The sequence below is a fragment of the Scyliorhinus canicula genome, chromosome 14 (assembly GCF_902713615.1).
Source record: "Scyliorhinus canicula chromosome 14, sScyCan1.1, whole genome shotgun sequence".
Classification (NCBI taxonomy): Eukaryota; Metazoa; Chordata; class Chondrichthyes; order Carcharhiniformes; family Scyliorhinidae; genus Scyliorhinus; species Scyliorhinus canicula.
This window is the reverse complement of record NC_052159.1, coordinates 137,203,728-137,216,738: the sequence shown is the minus strand read 5'-3', so window position 1 is coordinate 137,216,738 and position 13,011 is coordinate 137,203,728.

Genomic DNA, 13,011 nt, shown 5'->3' with positions numbered 1-13,011 from the left:
CTTCCCGTCATATGGAGTGTGAAGAAAGTCTCCAATTTTCTCACAGGTGGCCTTTCTTGCTATGTTACTGCAGGGAGCAAAGATAGACGCTGTATAATGTGACCTGGACGAAAGTGGCAAGTCATCTTCCAAATAAGGCAGTGTGAGTAATTTAATTACATTCTGAAATCTTATCCCAACTGTTGTGGTGGTTTTGCACAATTTAAGATGCCTCATCAGCGAACTTATTCTGAGTTTGGAGGATGACATTCAGTCAATCGCAACACCAAAGGAAGATTCACTGAATTCTGAGTTGTCTTTCATGTCTGGGAATTTCACTTTCTCTCCTCAGGAAGAAAAGGAAAGTGGTCCAATCCATAGAGCATCTGGTGATCTCCCTGAGTCTATGTTGTCTCACAGTTCATTTTTGGAACATAACTGTATTAGCCTGTCCCTTTAAGGGGCGGGTTCTCGGAGGGCCATGTGACCCGTTTGGCCAACCACGTTGCAGTGCGAAAAGCTTGGGGCTGAGCACAGGTTTTCCTTGCCAGTTTGGAGTCTGGAGTCATGGGAAACCTGAGCTATTCAACCGCAACATGGATCAGTGGGTGCTTTCTGTCAAATACCTGTATTATTTTCTTAAGACCAATGAACATTTGGGGGAAGAGAAGCAGCAGGGAATCCTATTAACAGTCTGCAGGGCTCTGATCTATAACCTGATGAACATAGAACATAGAACATAGAACAGTACAGCACAGAACAGGCCCTTCGGCCCTCAATGTTGTGCCGAGCCATGATCACCCTACTCAAACCCACGTATCCACCCTATACCCGTAACCCAACAACACCCCCCTTAACCTTACTTTTATTAGGACACTACGGGCAATTTAGCATGGCCAATCCACCTAACCCGCACATCTTTGGACTGTGGGAGGAAACCGGAGCACCCGGAGGAAACCCACGCACACACGGGGAGGACGTGCAGACTCCACACAGACAGTGACCCAGCCAGGAATTGAACCTGGGACCCTGGAGCTGTGAAGCATTTATGCTAACCACCATGCTACCGTGCTGCCCCAATGATGAAGGGTTTGACTTCTCCAAATGCCCATAAGTCCAAAACATTTGAGGAGCTTCTGGAATTAGTCAAGGGGCATTATCACCTGAAGCCCTCGATGACAATGTAACATTCCAAATTTTTTGTTGACGACAGAAACCCAGAGAAGATGATAGCGGCGTTGTGGTGCACCTAATACAAATGGCTGAAAAATTTGAGTTCAGGTTTGCACTCAACGACATGTTGAAAGACAGGCTATCTATGTTGTTAACAACAAGGCCATACAAAATATATTATTAGCAGAGGTAGAGATTAGCTTAAAGTAGGCATAGATATCGTCCAGGCTATGGGAAGTGCCAAAAGGGGTGTGTGTGTGGGGGGGGGGGGGGGGGGGGGGGGGTTGGTGGTGGCAATGGAACTGCAAAGGGGGCAAGCAGGCGAGGTCCACCATGTTTGGTCGGAAGCCCCTTGTAGTCATGATGCCAGGGATGAGGGTGCAGAAAGTAATGAACAAAGAGGCTTGGAGCAAAAGAGAGTGCTTGGAGGTACAGAGAAATTGGTCCACAGACCCGGGGCAATGAAGAATACTGCCAGTTTGGGGGAGATCGCCCACAGGAGAGGTCTGCATTCGGGGAAGTTGTATGTGATGCCTGCAATAGGAGGGTGTGCATTAGGAGCAAGTGAAAGACTAAGCTAAGCCTGTCGGAGTCCATCAAAAAAAATTCCGACTCCAGTGCACAGTGTTGTGAATAACCCTGCAAATGGATATGAAGTATAGAGGTTAAACAACATTACAGTAGGCAATCACAACTAAGTTGATGGCAAATGTTCAGTCACTCAGAATGAAGATGGACACTGGTGCCTCCACGACAGTTTTAAGAGAATAAACATATTGGGCGCGATTCTCCCAAAACGGGAGAAATCGTAAAGCTGGCGTCAAACCCGGGCGGGTTTGACGCCAGCGCGCCCCTTCCCGACCGGGAACCGATTCTGGTCCCCGGTCGGGGCTAGCAGCCCGACGCCGTAGGCTCGGCATGACGGGCTTAACGAATATCGTTAAGCCCGCTTGCCGGAGTTAGCGCCGGCTGACGCGTCATATGACGTCAGCCGCGCATGCGCGGATTGGAAGACTCCACTCCAACCCGCGCATGCGCGGATGACGTCATCGCGTATTTGCGCGAAACCCGCACATGCGCGGGCCGGGTTGCCCCTCAGCCGCCCCGTGAATGGATACTGCGGGGCGGCGGAAGGAGAAAGAGTGCGCGGGCATCGGGCCCGCTGCCCGCGATCGGTGGGCACCGATCGCGGGCCCATGGCACCCTTGGCACGGCCGTGGTACTGCCGTGCCAATCGGTGCCATGGTTATAAAAAGCGAGTTTGTGACGCCGTTTTTACGAACGGCCAGACCAGGTGTGTTTGCCGTTCGTAAAAACGGCGTAAAGGGCTGGGACTTCGGCCCATCGAACAGCTGTGAATCGCTGCCGGCCGTAAAAAAACGGCGGCAGCGATTCGGGTCGGGAGTTGGGCGGGGGGTGGGGGAGAATAGCGGGAGGGCGGGAAAAATGTCGGGAAGGCCCTCCCGCTATTCTCCGACCCGTCGTGGGGGTCGGAGAATTTCGCCCATTGTTGTTTGCAAGGAAGTGGGGGGTTCCAGCCACTGAAGTTAAAAAGCATGACAGCCAGGCATGCCACATGCACTGGGGAAGCTTTAAGTATCTTAGGAAGAACAACAACAATGCCCCGAATGCTGCTGGCATGAGTCAGCTCAACTGCCTATAATAGTAGTGGGATAGTGGGATGGGGGTGTGGGGGGGGGGGGGGGTTCAGATTTGGTGGGCCAAGATTGGTTTCACTAAATTAGATTAAATTGGCTAGAATTTTTAAACATTAACACAGGGGATTTTTGTGACATCTTAAAAAGTACCAGCAGGTGTTCCAGAATAAGTTAGGCAAGGTACAGGACCTCAAAGCAAAACGTTGCATGGATGCTGAGGCCAAAGCCAGGTTTTACAGAGCCTGACATGTGCCCAATGCTTTACATGAGATGACTGAGTTTGAATTCAAACCATTGGGAAAATTACGCATCATTAGGCTTTATAGTTTTTAGAGTGGGTGACTCCCATTGTGCCAGTGGTTAAGCCAGATAGAACCAAGATGATATGCAGGGACTATAAATTAACTATGAATCAAGCAGCTAAATTGAACTGATACCCAATACCAAGAATTGAAGATTTATATGCTAAATTAGCAGGAGGATTAATTTACAGAAAACCTGATGTGAGCCATGTGTACCAAAAAATAGAATTAGATGAGGAATCAAGAGAATGTGTTACTATAAAGACCCACAACAACTTATATAGAACATAGAACATTACAGCGCAGTGCGGGCCCCTCGGCCCTCGATGTTGCGCTGACCCGTGAAACCAGCTGAAGCCTATCTGACCTACACTATTCCATTTTCATCCATACTAGTATACCTGGCCAATTTATTAGGGTCTCGTTGGGGTATGCGATTTTCCAGCGCATGATGGAAAACTTAACACAGGACCTACCGAAGGTGGTTTTCTATCTGGGTGATGGACTGATTACAGGAGCATCCAAAGAGGAACACCGAGAAAACCTCAAATAAGTTTGAAGAAGATTTAAGAAAGGTGGAGTAAAGCTAAAAAAGGAAAAGTTTATGTTCTAGGCTCATAAAGTGATGTGCTTGAGGTTTAGAGTAGATGCCCAAGAGGAGAAAATAAACACAATTGAGAAAGTACCGGCCCCCAATAATATGTCAGAATTTAAATATTTTATAGGGATGGTGAATTACTAGGAAAATTTATTTCTAATCCTTCTACAACGTTGGCACACCAACAGACACTTCTTAAGAAGCACCCGAGCTGGCATTGGAGACAGCAGCAGAAAGAAGCCTTTGAACGGGTTCAACACGCTATGCAGTAATCCAGTCTCTTGGTTCATTTTGACTCCTCAGAAGAGATAAGAACATAAGAACTAGGAGCAGGGGTCTGGCCCCTTGAGCCTGCTCCGCCATTCAATGAGATCATGGCTGATCTTTTTTTGGACTCAGCTCCACTTTCCGGCCCGAACACCATACCCCTTAATCCCTGTATTCTTCAAAAAACTATCTATCTTTATCTTAAAAACATTTCATGAAGAAGCCTCAACTGCTTCACTGGGCAAGGAATTCCATAGATTCACAACCCTTTGGGTGAAGAAGTTCCTCCTAAGGTCAAGCCTAAATTTACTTCCCCTTATTTTGAGGCTATGCCCCCTAGTTCTGCTTTCACCCGCCAGTGGAAACAACCTGTCCACATCTATTCTATCTATTCCCTTCATAACTTTATATGTTTCTATAACATCCTCCCGCATCCTTCTAAATTCCAACGAGTACAGTCCCAGTCTACACAACCTCTCCTCGTAATCCAACCCCTTCAGCTCTGGGATTAACCTCGTGAAACTCCTCTGCACACCTTCCAGCGCCAGTACGTCCTTCCTCAGGTAAGGAGACCAATACTGAAGACAATACTCCAGGTGTAGCCTCACTAACACTTTATACAATTGCAGCATAACCTCGCAAGTCTTAAACTGCATCCCTCTTGCAGTGCAGGACAAAACTCCATTTGCCTTCTTAAATCACCTGTTGCACCTGTAAATCAACTTTTTGCGACTTATGCACTAGCACACCCAGGTCTCTCTGCACAGCAGTATGTTTTAATATTTTATCATTTAAATAATAATCCCTTTTGCTATTATCCCCACCAAAATGGATAACCTCACATTTGTCAACATTTTATTCCATCTGCCAGACCCTAGCCCATTCACTTAACCTATCCAAATCCCTCTGCAAACTTCCGGTATACTCTGCACTTTTTGCTTTACTACTCATCTTAGTGTCGTCTGCAAACTTGGACACATTGCACTTGGTCCCCAACTCCAAATCATCTCTGTGAATTGTGAACAATTGTGGGCCCAACACTGATCCCTGAGGGACACCACTAGCTACTGATTGCCAATCAGACAAATACGCATTAATCCCCACTCTTTGCTTTCTATTAATTAACCAATCTTCTATCCATGCTACTACGTTACCCAGAATGCCATGCATCTTTAACTTATGCAGCAATCTTTTGTGTGGCACCTTGTCAAAAGCTTTCTGGAAATCGAGATATACGACATCCATTGACTCCCCGTTATCTACCGCACTGGTAATGTCCTCAAAAAATTCCACTAAATTCGTTAGGCATGACATGCCCTTTATGAACCCATGCTGCGTCTGCCCAATGGGACAATTTCCATCCAGATGCCTCGCTATTTCTTCCTTGATGATCGATTCCAGCATCTTCCCTACTACTGAAGTTAAGCTAACTGGCCTATAATTTCTTGCTTTCTGCCAACCTCCTTTTTTAAACAGTGGTGTCATGTTTGCTAATTTCCAATCCGCCGGGACCACCCCAGAGTCTTGTGATTTTTGGTAAATTATCATGAGTGCATTTGCAATTTCCCTAGCCATCTCTTTGAGCACTCTGGGATGCATTCCATCGGGGCCAGGAGACTTGTCTACCTTTGGCCCCATTAGTTTACCCATCACTACTTCCTTAGTGATAACAATCATCTCAAGATCCTCACCTGTCATAGCCTCATTTTCATCAGTCACTGGCATGTTATTTGTGTCTTCCGCTGTGAAGACCGACCCAAAAAACCTGTTCAGTTCCTCAGCCATTTCCTCATCTCCCATTATTAAATCTCCCGTCTCATCCTCTAAAGGACCAATATTTCCCTTAGCCACTCTTTCTTGTTTTATATATTTGTAGAAACTTTTACTGTCTGTTTTTATATTCTGAGCAAGTTTACTGTCATAATCTATCCTACTCTTCTTTATAGCTTTTTTTAGTAGCTTTCTGTTGCCCCCTAAAGATATCCCAGTCCTCTAGTCTCCCACCAATCTTTGTCATTTTGTATCCTTTTTCCTTCAATTTGGTACTCTCCCTTATTTCCTTAGATATCCACGGTCGATTTTCCCTCTTTCTACCATCCTTCTTGTTTGTTGGTATCAACCTTTGCTGAGCACTGTGAAAAATCGCTTGGAAGGTTCTCCACTGTTCCTCAACTGTTTCACCATAAAGTCTTTGCTCCCAGTCTACTTTAGCTAGCTATTCTCTCATCCCATTGTAATCTCCTTTGTTTAAGCACAAAACACTTGTGTTTGATTTTACCTTCTCACCCTCCACCTGTGCTTTAAATTCCATCATATTATGATCGCTCCTTCCAAGAGGATCCCTAACTATGAGATAATTCTTATCTGCATTGCACGAGATGTAAGATGGTGCAGAAAGACCTATCGCCTAGGCCTCAAGAGCTCTGACCAATGCTGAAAAAGCTTATATTCAAATTGAAAAAGAGGGGCTAGCCATAATCTTTGGAGTGAAAAAGTTCCATCAATACGCTTATCGACGACACTTCACAGCAGTTACTAACCACAGACCCCTGATGGGCTTATTTAGGGAGGATGAGGCCATCCCTCCAACAGCTTCAGCTGGGGTCCAATCCTGGGCTCTATTATTAGCAACCTACGAGTATACTTTGCAGCATAGCCCGGATACACACATATCAAACGCAAACACGTTAAGACTTTCCCCTATCGGAAAGTTCACCATTATCACTGGAAACGGTTGTTGCTCTAAATCTTCTCAATACATTTTCTGTCTCAATGTGACAGATCAAGTTTTGAACCCAGGAGTATTATCTATTGTTAAGCATATGGCCCTCCACAGCTGGCATTAAGATAACAAGTCTGAGCAATTAACACCCGTTTGTGAGTGTTCTCTGCTTTCTTGGTCAGGATGGCTTTGATGTGTTGTGTTCAACAAAGAACATCAAGCTATGTTGATTAACATACTTCTTACTAGATTTGAATGTCTTACTAAAGTACAAAGGTTGCTAAATAAACTATGCTATGACTATATCTACAGAAAACATACGGCTACTCTCTCACGCCTCAACACCTTTTCCCCAAAGCAAGGCTGTCACATGTTCCATGTGACTGCTCTTGATCACCATCTGGTGGTTGGATGTATTTACATAGAATTGTCAACCCTTAATTTACCATACAGTATCCATATTGTCACACCGTTCAGATGAGAAAAGTCAAGTCAAGTTGTGAAGACAGTGTATCGTTATGGGGAATAAGACTGGTCATTCCCACACCCGCTAGAAAGTTACTATTTCATCCTGGGATGACAACAATGAAAATTCCCGCATGCAGGTGGTGGCCCGGGATGGATTCCAGCATAGAGAATGCAACAAAAATTGCTGTCTGCAGCCCTAATTACACTTATCAGGTCAACAATTGATTTTGCGAACCTATTTTTGGGCACCGTGCCCATGCTTATAATAGACGTGCACTCCAAGTGGTTGAACATACACAAAATGAGGTCCATGACCTCATCAGCAATGGTAGAGAAAATGTGACAGACATTTGTGGTGTTGTTTGTGTTTCTAAATTCAGGATTTTGGTTGGCATAGTGTCACAAAGACCACAAAATAGCTTTAACTTGAACAAAGCTATAAAGTTATTGACACTACTCATTTGGATTCGACATGTACTCTTAAATAATAGTTGACAATTGATATGTAATCCACACTCATCTACAACTAATCTCTACACTATTATAAACTATGATCTGCTCTTACACTATCTTTCCTTCAGTCTGTACTCTATCTCCTTCACTTCTCTCCCCACGAGGCTTAGCATCAATGTCTTATATACTTGTAACTCTAGGTCCCTCTAATGGCTGATGTAGACATTTCATTAACCATTGCAGTTCTTATATTTATGACAATGCCACAACATTCACTACCCAGGAGTCGCCCAAGGTTCTAGTCTCGAATAATTGGCCTGCATTCACTCGTAAAGAATTCCAGCAATTCATGAAAACGAACGGTGTTTAGCATCTTCAAACCGTTCCCTACCACCCTGCTTCAAATGGACCGGCTGAGAGAACCGTCCATTCAAATCCACCGTGAAGAAACAGTTCTCAGCTTCTCCACTAAGCAAAGTGGCCTGTTTCCTGCTCAGCGATCGAATAACACCTCATGTCACCATGAGTGTTGCATCTGCCAAATTGCTAATGCACAAACGTATTAGAACAAGGTTGCATCTGGTATTTCCAAATTTGGTGGGGAGTACAGAGGCAACACAAAACAGACAAAATAGTCATTACGACTCGCAAAAAACAAGCAAAGGTTTGAAGTGGGCAACATGATGTTTGAGAATTATTTTACTGCTGGTCCAAATTGGATCTCTGCAATGGTTGCAGCCAGAATAGGTCCAGATGTGCAAGCTAAAACACCTGGACCATTTGCGAAGAAGAAACTCTCACACAAAAACCTGTGGGGCAGTCCGCTCCTATTCTGCCTGTCAGGGATATTGCTACGGATGAAAGTAACGCTGCAGCAGCTATCTTGAGGAAAAGGCCAGTAATGTTCCTTTGGGAACTGGAGACGTTATCTACACTGACAGACCTTCGCAAGTCGAGATTTGACCCTTGGAGGTTCAAACCGAATTTACAGCTACTGCTGAAGCAGCCACTAGCGAAACACGTTGCTTGCATAGGATCAGGACATCCATATCCTTATAAGCGACTGTGTTGAGGTTCATTTATTGCATAATATGATAAATGGTACCACTGTTATTGTAATGTGTCAATCAGGAACTTAAAGGGGGAATGATGTGGTATGATGTCCATTGAGGCGCTAGTTCTCGGAGTGTCGTGTGACCCATTCCCCCGACTGAGCAGGAGTCCACGAATCCTGGGACTGAGCGTGGGTTTGCCCTGGCAGTTTGGAGGCTGGAGTTGTGCAGTATGGTGTCCTTTATCTCACTCTGTAAATAGTTACTCACCTTAATAAACTATTTATTCATTAATCTATATGGTGGTCACCGGCCTCACAGGACACAACATCAACCTTTAAAATACAGCGCTGCAGATTTATAACATTGTCATGACGTGTGTTTCATTTACCAAATATATAGGTTCATTGGAAACAGTGTCACTAAATTGCAGACGGCAAACACATATTTAAAAAAGCAAACACATGAATGAATATGAAGAACCTTCCCATGCTAAGATCATGAAGAATGAAAACATGACAGCATCCAACATCTGGTTGGAAGTGGGGGAAAATCCAGCTCAGATCCTCTCTTTGCTTCCACAGCTTGATGACAAACGCAATGTTGTGACTGCAATCTTTAATTAAGGGACTTTTTTTTAAAAAATCTTGATTTTCTAACACAGTGCTGCTTGGAGCATGTGGGAGTAAGTGCATTTTTATCACAGAATATGTAAGAAATGCTGACAATTACTATTCCAACTATTACTGTACTCGGAATGATTTTATGCTGTCCAGGCAAGGCCCTGGATGAGAAGCCCACCCGTTCCCAATTGAGGCCTTTAAATGGCCAACTGTTGGCCAGTTATGGGTCACTTCCCGCATCGATGTTTGAGCTGACAAGAGATTTGAGACTCCATGGGGAAAGGCCATAAATGATCCAAGTTAGATCTAAGGGAGGGAAGGGTGCCTTCGGCAGATTTTATTTTAATTTTTACCTTGTGCTTATTGCATTTCACTTTGCAGTTGCCCCCTTCCTTATCATCGTCACATGAAGAAATTACCTTTCCTCTAATTGCCCACTCAATGTTACTGGGGAGGTGTTTTTTCACTGATTACTGCACTTTTTTGCACCTCTACCAACCCAATGGGAGCTCTTGCAAAATACTGGGTAGCGTCCCCACCTCTGAACCGGAGCTCTGGGTTTGAATCACACACCAGGACTCGGTGGCAAAGGACTTGATTATAACACAGGCAAATAGGTTGAGCATCCCTCCTAATGGTCACACCAATGGCTGGCAGTAAAAGCAGAAGAGAATCCTAGGAAGAATTCATATGAAGGAATAAAAGTTGGAGCCTCTGCCATCACTATCTGTAGCTCGAGACTAGAACATGCATGTAAACATGTGTGTTGTCACAGTGACTCAGATCTCCCTGAGTAAGCTGTAACACACCACCACCAACTACCTAGTATTTCCACTGTGGCATCTGGGGGATCCATCCTTTAATGTTGCGCCTCTGCATCCTTTCCCCACCCCAGGCGAGTATGACCTCTTCATTAGCCATTGCACATGTTTTAATTATGAGGAGGACGAAGTACAAGGTAAACAAAGTCTAGGTTTGCTTAGGATTAGTGCTCATAAAACAAAATTTTGTTCGACATGGTAGATACGGACAAACATGAGTGATACCTTCAGCGAATTAACTGCTGTGCTTACTGCTATCTCAGTCCAGAACTCATAGTTCCTTTCAGACATAGGTTCAATCATCCACGTAACAATCATCATGTCAGAGAATTGTTTGGACCAATTCTCCAGCAAACTGTGTTGGAAACAAGAATTCCATTAACATTGTGATTGATATGGCAGTCTGATGATTGCACCGTATTTATGGATAGATTTGTTCATTGTCACGTGTACCGAGGTAGAGTGAAAAGTATTTTTCTGTGAGTAGCTCAAACAGATCATTTAGTACATGAAAATGAAATAAAAAGAAAATACATAACAGGGCAACACAAGGTACACAATATAAATACATAGACACCGGCACCGGGTGAAGCATACAGGAGTGTAGTATTATCAGGTCAGTCCATAAGGGAGTCATTTCGGAGTTCAGTAACAACGGGGAAGAAGCTGTTTTTGAATCCGTTTGTGTGTGTTCTCAGACTTTTGTATCTCCTGCCCGATAGAAGAAGTTGGAAGAGTGAGTAGGCTTGGTGGGAGGGGTCTTTGCTTATGCTGCCCGCTTTCCCAAGGCAGCGGGAGTTGTAGATGACTCAATAATATTCTGTAAATAATTAGGAATTCAGAATATTGTCTGTCAGAAGATTGACAGTGTGGCACTCCCTCAGCACCACACTGGAACATCAACCTAAGTTTTTGTGCTCAAGTCTGGGGACTTAAATCCACAACTTTTCAACTCAGAGAAAAAATTTCTATCAACTGACCCACTGTTGACACCAAATGCCATTTCATTGAAGTCGTCATCTACTCTAAATGAACACCCTCGCACTGAGGGTGAAAATAGTTAATTTTTGTTTTGATGGCCATTTGCGCACTTGCTGTTTCTGCATCTATCCATTGGAACACATATATTCCCCTGGTTGAGGGTACATCACCTTTCTCTGGATCCGCTGTCACTCCTCTGCTGAATCACCGGAGTGCAGTAGGACAGGAACACATCTGTGTGCCTCTTCCACCCTCCGCTTTATGGAGTTTAGGGACCACAATGTATTGGTGTAACTGAACGTAATGGGGCTGTGATGTTAGCAGTTAAAGTACAAATGATCTTGTTGTGATATTCTGCAAGTAATCAGGAATTCAGAAGATTGTCTGTTATTGATGAAGATCTCACACTTATTGTGTTGGTATATTTTTGATTTATTTCTTACTCTGAACAGTCAAGAAGTAAAACAGTGCATCAGACACTTAAGTAACCTAATCTAGTGTAGAGGAATGAGAATAATGCACACAGGCAGTCAGGCAGCAAAAGGCTGCAAATAATGGATAAGTGCGGGGGTAGAAGGTATTATCCTGACTGAAGGACAGAAAAGTCTGACTGAGGAAAAGAGTATTCGAGGATCAGGATCTCAAACCTGAGACTAACATCAGGATTTACCGGAATCAGTGATTCCTGGGCTCCTATCTGCTTCGGAGTCTTGGACAAGCTACTGCGGACACTGGAAAGCTGGTTCAACAGCCGTATACTCTCCCAAGCCACATGTCCAGCAACGAGACGTTAATTGTGCAATACCTGCTTCGCTGGGCAGGATATGGTGCTTGTATGTCTGACACCATGGGCCGGATTATCATCACCTCATGGAGACAGGGTTTGGCTTGCAAAATGCAGATTTGTTCCTTTTGCAGGAGACACTGGCCGGGACTTTCTAAAAACGCGGCTGAGTGTTGACGTCGGCGTAAACACCGAGTGCTTCACGCGATGCTCTAGCCCACAGGGGGCCAGCACGACACTGGAGTGATTTGTGCTGCTCCAGCTGCCATGCACAGCCCTGCACTGTTTACTGCGGGTCCGCGCATGTGCGTGACGGCTGGCTGTGGTTCTGCGCATGCACACGGAGGCCACTTCCTCCCCGGCGCCGTGCAACATGGCGGAGCCACACAGCGGCCCGGCGCGGAAGAAGGTAGCCCTCCCCCAGGTCGCGCGTACCCGCCGATCAGTGGCCCCCAATCGCCGGCATGGCCGCCATGGAGGCCCCCCCACCCCCCGGAGACTGATCCTCTCGCTCCCCCCCCCCACCAGGACGGCCACTGCAGCCGCGACACTGAGCTCCCAACGGGTGGAACCATACGTGAACCACGTCGACGGTAACCTGGCCAGTCGACTGCAGAGAATCGCCGCTTTCAACGGCCCCCAACGGTGGCGCATCCACCCCGTGCGCGCGACTGCTGTCGATTCACCGGTCGCCGTAGAATCGCGTCCTGGTGTCGGACCCGATCGCGGGCCTGAGGCCCCATTGTTCTGCCCCGCGCCGAGAACCATTTCGGCGCGGAGTCTCGGAGAATCCCGGCCATAATTTTCCAATGCCTTCCCCACCCCAGGCTATTTTTGGGTGTCCTTTAATTGGAGGCGGGGTAGGGCTAGGGTGCATAATGCTTACGCACCTCTTCTCAAGTCAGCATCCCCATTGTGAGGACAACAGGACAATTGTATTCCCTCCCTCTCACAATTTCTGTGTGCTGGTCTCCTCCCACACACTATTTTCCTGTGCGGGTGTGGATTTGTAAACCCAAAAAAGTGCCACATTGGAGATTTCAGGAGAAAACCTACTGAGGAGTTGGGAACATTCTGAAAGGGAAGTACAAAATGGTTTCATACCTTCATTTTCACCATCAGAGGTTTTC